Genomic DNA, 7,415 nt, shown 5'->3' on the forward strand with positions numbered 1-7,415 from the left:
GCTCCACGCTGAGCAGAGAGCCTGATGCAGGGCTCAATCCCAGGACTCTGAGATCATGACCTGAGCCGAAGGCAGAGGCTTAGCCCACTGAGCCACCCAGGTGCCGGGCTTTTTTCCCTTTCTTTCTTTCTTTCTTTCTTTCTTTCTTTCTTTCAAGATTTATTTGTTTATTTGAAAGTGGGAGAGAGCGAGAAAGGGCACCTATGACTGGAGGAAGGGACAGAGGGAGAGACTATCCAAGCAGTTTGCCTCTGAGTGTGGAGCCTGACTAGAGATCAAGACCTGAGCCAAATGAACCCGAGTCAGATGCTTAACAGACTGAGCTCCCCTGGAGACCTTCAGGTTTTTTTTTTTCTTTTTTTGAAATAAACACCCCAGGTTATGATTTACACATTTGCTTTTCTTTTTTTTTTTTTTTAAACACACATTTGGTTTTAAGAACCAATGTTCTAAGGGGAAGAAGCTAGTACAGTGGAAAAGGTTAAAATTACTGGTGAGAATGATATTATTATTCTTACTGTTGTAATATGGAGAATGCTTGTAAATTATTCAAATTCCAGCTTTTCAAAGAGATGTTTATTTCTCTTATGAAGAAAAATTATCCAAGGGACACTTAGGTGGCTTAGTTAAGCATCTGCCTTCGGCTCAGGTCATGATCCCAGGGTCCTGGGATGAGTCCAGCATTGGGCTCCTTGCTCAGCGGGGAGCCTGCTTCTCCTTCTGCTTCCTGCTCCCCCTGCTTGTGCTCTCTCTGGCTCTCTCAAATAAATAAATAGAATCTTTTAAAAAAATGATGTTTAAGTGGGGCTCCTGGGTGCTTCTGCGTTCAGCTCAGGTCATGATCCCAAGGTCCTGGGATCGAGCCCCACATCAGGTTCCCTGCTCAGCAGACAGCCTGCCTCTCTCTTTCCTTCTGCCTGCGGCTCTGCTTTACCTGTGCTCTCTCTCTATCTCTCTGTGAAATAAATAAATAAAATCCTAAAAAAAATGATGTTTGAGAAAAATTATCCAAAACATATAAACAAGGTAAAAGAATGACTGAACGTATTTTCTTCTTTCCTTCTTTCTCTCTCTCTCTTTCTTTCTTTGTTTCTCTCTCTCTCTCTCTCTCTTTCTTTCAAAATTCCATTTATTTATTTGAGAGAGAGAGAAAGAGTGAGAGCACTGGAGCGGGGGAAAGAGCAGGGGGATAGGAAGAGGGAAAAGCAGACTCCGTGCTGAGCTCGGAGCCCAACCAGGGGCCATCCCAGGACCCTGAGATCATGACATGAGCCGAAATCAGATGCTTAACCCGCTGAGCAACCCAGGTGCCCTCAAATGTATTTTCAGTGTGAAATGGCAGCACTGTGCAGCCGATCTGCCCAAGGATAATTGTATTCTCCGGGAGTATGTACCTTTGTTTGCCATACTAATTTTTATTAATTAGGCTTCATGCTCTGTAAACTTCCATATAAGCTTTTAGATTTTTGTTCAGTAGAGATGCCTAGCAGAAATGACACCTCCAAAGGTTATGATTTTAATGTCTTATAGGAAATAAACAGTTTCATTGCCAAGTAAACTTACTTCAGCATGCTGTTCCTGCTTGAGTATGTATATTCTATTTCTCAAATGACCTTTGAACTGACTTTGCTATGCCATGGGTTTCTTTTTTTTTTTTTTAGGGTTTTCTTTTTTTTTTTAATTTTTTATTTTTTATAAACATATATTTTTATCCCCAGGGGTACAGGTCTGTGAATCGCCAGGTTTACACACTTCACAGCATCTTTTTTTTTTAAAATAAATATTGTGTTTTTGTTTTTGTTTTTTAAAGATTTTTATTTATTTATTTGACAGATAGGGATCACAAGTAGGCAGAGAGGCAGGCAGAGAGCGAGGGGGAAACAGACTCCCCGCTGAGCAGAGAGCCTGATGCGGGGCTCGATCCCAAGACCCTGGGATCATGACCTGAGCCGAAGGCAGAGGCTTCAACCCACTAAGCCAACCAGGCGCCCCTATGCCACGGGTTTCTTAATTATAAATTAAGTAAATTTTTTACACACATTCATTCTTTCTTTTTCTAAGTTTTTTTTTTTTAGTTCCAGCTCGTTAACAGACTATGTAATATTAGTTTCAGGTGTTCTATGCAGTGATTCCGCCCTTCCACACATCACCCAGTTCTCATCCCAAGTGCCCTCCTTCCTCCCCATCCCCTGTTCCACCCATCCCCCACCCACCTCCCCTCTGGTGACCATCTCTGTGCTGTCTATAGTTACGAGTCTGTTTCTTGGTTTGTCTCTCTCTTTCTCTCCTTTCCCCCCTTTGCTCATTTGTTTTGTTTCTTAAATTGCACATATACACACATTTATTCTATATTTGGGAATACGCAGGAGTTGGGTGAAGATCTGGGGTCTAGCTGTTCCTTTAAAAGAATTTTCACCCACTCTGTTTTTGGCTTTACCCCACAGCTCGCCCTCAGAGAGCCTTCTTCTTGTTCCTAAGCTTTTCTGCAGGTTCTGTGACATATGGCAGCTGACTTATTACTGGTTTCCCACTCTGCAGGCCCTTAGCTTTTTCTCCTTTGTATCATGTGCCATGTGGCCAACCACTTTACAGATTTCCAAATTTTGCTGTCATGTCAATTATATTTCAATAATAAAAACATTTAAAAAAATCAGCTATACTTTAACAATAATTTTTTCTTACAATTTTTGTTGTCATATCTTTTCTGTTGTCATCTTCTCTAGGGCTTTCTGTTTCCTGGTGAGTTTGTGTCTTAAAAAATTTCTTTTCCGGGCACAGGGGTGAGTCAGGCGGTTAAACATTCGACTCTTGATCTCAGCTCAGGTCTTCATCTCAGGGTCAAGAGTTTAAGTCCTGCATTGGGCTCCACGCTGGACATGGAGCCTACTTAAAAAAAATTCCTTTCAGGGGCGCCTGGGTGGCTCAGTGGGTTAGGCCGCTGCCTTCGACTTGGGTCATGGTCTCAGGGTCCTGGGATCGAGCCCCGCATCGGGCTCTCTGCTCAGCGGGGAGCCTGCTTCCTCCTCTCTCTCTGCCTGTCTCTCTGCCTGCTTGTGATCTCTCTCTGTCAAGTGAATAAATAAAATCTTTAAAAAAAATTCCTTTCAGTCTTTCTAGTGGGGTTTCAAGAGGAACCCAATGTATATGTATTTGCCTTGTTCAACTAGAAATGCATGTGATTCTAAAATACACTCCCCAAATACAGCAGTGGTTTCTTTTTCCATCAAATGAAGAAACTTATGAAAGGTTGAGAGAAAGTGAAAGTCTTGGTGATTGAGGCTGATTTTTTAAAGTCCAATATTTTAGGGACTCCTGGGTGGCTCAGTTGGTTGAGTCTCTGACTCTCGGTTGTGGTTCAGGTCGTGGTCTTGGGGTTGTGGAATCAGGCCCCATGTTGGGCTTCTTGCTTGGCCTGGAATTTGCTTGGGATTCTCTCTCTCTCTCTCCCTCTCCTTCCCCACCTGTTTCTCCCATGGCTCGTGGTCACACTTTCTCATAAATAAATAAATAAATAATTTGAAAAACGTGAAAAAGTCCAATATTTTATGCTAAGCCTTAGAAATCACAGTGTTTTGGATCTTGAGTGTGAACTCCAGACTAGGTGTACGAAATGCACCACTGAATCACACCTTGGAAAGCAGCAAGTGCTGAATATGCAGAAATGGTCTTTAGTGTCATGTTTATATGGGAATCTTTTTCTTGAAATTTAATGCACTCTAATATGGAAGAGCCATCTTATACATACTGTCTATTACATTTCCCAGCGTAGTGGGGGTTGGCAGTGTAGTCAGATTACTTCCATACCGAATTAAGAAGCATATTGCTGACATCCGGCTGTCCGGAATGAATAAGGAGCATGAAGAAATTGTCCTGTTATTCGCACACTATAGTTAGCATCACCCTCCCCATATAATTCCCTGATTTTCTTCTGAAAGCCCAGCCTTTCTTGCATGTCAGGCTCTGTGCTTGAGTGACAGGAGGAGGAGGAGCTGTTTATCCCCAGTTCCAGGAATGGATGGTAACTCAAGTGTGGCCAAAGCATTTCGCTCCCTTGGCCAAAGACACCGATTCATTAATGGGCGTGTGAACTGGTTAGACTTAGCCGATGAGATTCAAGCAGATGTTCGCTGGGGCTGTTGGAAGAGTGTCCCGCTGAACTTCAAGTTGAGATCACTGCCGGGGAAGCAGCTGGGAGACACTGTGGACCCTGGAAATGAAGCTAACAGAGCAGAAGACAGAAAGCACGGATGGAGGCAAAACTACTTGTGATGGATGGTGTTGCCTGAGTTAAGTCGTGTGAGCCAAATAAATGCTCTACGTCTTAAGGCAGTTTCAACTATTTTTCTGTTACTTGCCCCCAGTCTGACCCCCCTAGCAAAGTCCTCATCACTGCTTGCTTCCACAGTGATTTTTACCTCAATGAAAAATCGCTTTTGTAACGTGAGTATGCTGAGAAAAACAACAACGAAACACCGAGCCCTTTGGGCTCATATCCACTTATTACATACGCCAAGAGCAAATTTACCGGAGCTGTAACGTGAAATGTCTGCTCTCATAAACACCATAATAAGTGCTTGTTCATACAGAAAGCCATTGATATTAGGACCTGTACAACAGCATCATTTGATCAGAGAATTTTGCCAACAGGCCATTCCATTTTCCTTTCCAGCATAACATTTCCATTAACTTTGTGAGTGGTTTTACAAACTTCTTGGCAGTCATACAGCTTGAACCTTTAGCATCCTGGAAAGCACAGTTTTTAGCTTATTCTGGAAAATCTCAGCTGGTTTACCAGAGAGGTCATTGTGCTTTGTTTATGAAAAGTATTCAAGGCTTTGGTGGCTTTCTGCCACTATTTGACAGTTTCATAACAGGCAAAAGCGCAGGGATCTAAACACAAAATCTAATTTTCACGTAACGATTGCATTTCTTATTCCTATTCTTTTTTTGTCTGCCCGTCACACTTAGAAATTCTCTTGCCCAGCAACAGAGAATCAGCTCAATATTCATACTGACTTTCTAGGCACTGTTTGCATTGATGAAGTTATTTTGCACTGTGGTGTTTAGATAACTTTTTCTTAACTGCTTTCATGCTTCAACACACCGCTGATTCGTTTTTACAAATTGGGAATATGATGAAGCACTGTGGTTACAGCAAAAAATGCAAATTGGACAAATGTAAGTAATGGTATGCAAATGACATAAAAATACATTAGCTGAGATCAAATGCAGCCTGGCAAATGAATGTTAGCTGGTCGATTTAGTGTTTATGGTGAATGCCCGAACTTGAAGATGGGAATGATAATGGAAGTTTCTGCGAAAACCGTAATTTATCTTAAATTCAAATTTATTAAATGTATGTGGACACAATTGTTTTATTTTTTTCCCAAGACTCCTGAACTGTGTGTGAACCCCTTTTATGGATTCCACGTATCACCAATGATCTGAACACCATACTCAGCCAGTACTTCCCAGGGAATACTTGGGGGGTGGCCAAGGAGGTGGTTGGAACAGGAAAGCCTCGACAGTAGGAGGGAGAACCATTGGCATCAACAGGACCATTTACCAGATTATCAGCCGTGCATAGGTTGGAACTTGCAAGATCTACTCTCTTGGCCATTTTCGAGCATAGAATACAGTATTGTTAGCTATAGTCGCTGTACTGTACATTAGATCTCTAGAAGTTATTCACCTTATAACTGAAACTTTGTTCCCTTGGACCAACATCTCCCCATATCTCCCTCTCTTCAGTCCCTGGCAATCATCATTCTAGTCTGTTTCTATGACTTTTTTTTAAAGATTTTATTTATTTATTTGACAGACAGAGATCACAAGTAGGCAGAGAGGCAGGCAGAGACGGAGGAAGGGAAGCAGACTCCCTGCTGAGCAGGGAACCCGATGTAGGGCTTGGTCCCAGGACCCTGGAACCATGACCTGAGCCGAAGGCAGAGGCCCTAACCCACTGAGCCACCCAGGTACCCCTGTTTCTATGACTTTTAATGCATCTAGATCCCACATACAAGTAAGATCGCACAGTATTTGTCTTTCTCTGTCTGATTTATTTGATGGGTAACCTACCTATACTGTAGCGTATGTCAGGATTTCTTTTCTTTTAATAGATGAATAATATTCTATTATATGTATGTATTACATTTTGCTCACCCATTCTTCTGTTGATGGAAATTTGGGCAAGATTTTATTTTTAAAATTGTAATTATCATTTTATATCTTTATACTCAGTCTCATTCTTATATAAATTAATTTGAGACAGACTTTTTATCTAGTTAAAAAAAAAAAAGAGAGAGGGGCACCTGGGTGGCTCAGTGGGTTAAGGCCTCTGCCTTCGGCTCAGGTCATGGTCTCAGGGTCCTGGGATTGAGCCCCCCCCACCCCCGCATCGGGCTCTCTGCTCAGCGGGAAGGCTGCTTCCTCCTCTCTCTCTGCCTACTTGTGATCTCTCTCTCTCTGTCAAATAAATAAATAGATGTCTTTAAAAAAAAAAAGAGAAAGAGAAATACTGTATGATCTCACTTAAATGTGGATAACATAAAAAAAGGGGGGGTGCCTGGGTGACTCAGTCAGTTAAGTGGCCAACTCTTGATCTGGGCTCAGGTCATGATCTCAGGGTCCTGGAATTGAGCCCCACATCAGGCTTTGCACTCACTGGGGAGTCTGCTTGAGGATTCTTTCTCTCCCTCTCCCTCTGCCCTTCCCACTGCTTGTGCTGTGACTATAGTTAATAATACAGTACTGAAGGGGCGCCTGGGTGGCTCAGTGGGTTAAAGCCTCTGCCTTTGGCTTGGGTCATGGTCCCAGGGTCCTGGGATGGAGCCCCGCATCAGGCTCTCTGCTCTGCAGGGAGCCTACTTCCTCCTTTCTCTCTCTGCCTACTTGTGATCTCTGTCTGTCAAATAAATAAATAAAATCTTTAAAAAAATACCGTATTACGTATTTGGAAGTTGCTGAGAGAATAGATGTTAGAAGTTCTTGTCACAAGAAAAAAATTTTTTGTAACTATATGGTGAAAGACGTTAACTAGACTTATTGTGCTGATCATTTTGGCATATATACAAATATTGAAATATTATGTTGTATACCTAAAATGAATATATTATATGTCAATTTAAAAAAAGAAATTGGAAAACAGGAAGAAAAAAATGAAACAACAAAACCCACTTAGAGTTAGCCTAGCTTACTGCATATATTTTGGATGTGTAGTTTCAACATTAAAAAAAAAGTTTTAAATTAACTTCACTACCTAAGATCTGAACCTAACCATTTTCTGGGTTCAGGAAGCTCTTCTCTGATGTATAGGTAAAAATAAATATTCAGATATGTACAAGTATGTCTATAATACAGAATCTTTGTATTATATGTCTCCTGTGCTTTAACTAAACTAGTTATGAAATTCAGGG

This window comes from Mustela erminea, chromosome X (assembly GCF_009829155.1).
Source record: "Mustela erminea isolate mMusErm1 chromosome X, mMusErm1.Pri, whole genome shotgun sequence".
Classification (NCBI taxonomy): domain Eukaryota; kingdom Metazoa; phylum Chordata; class Mammalia; order Carnivora; family Mustelidae; genus Mustela; species Mustela erminea.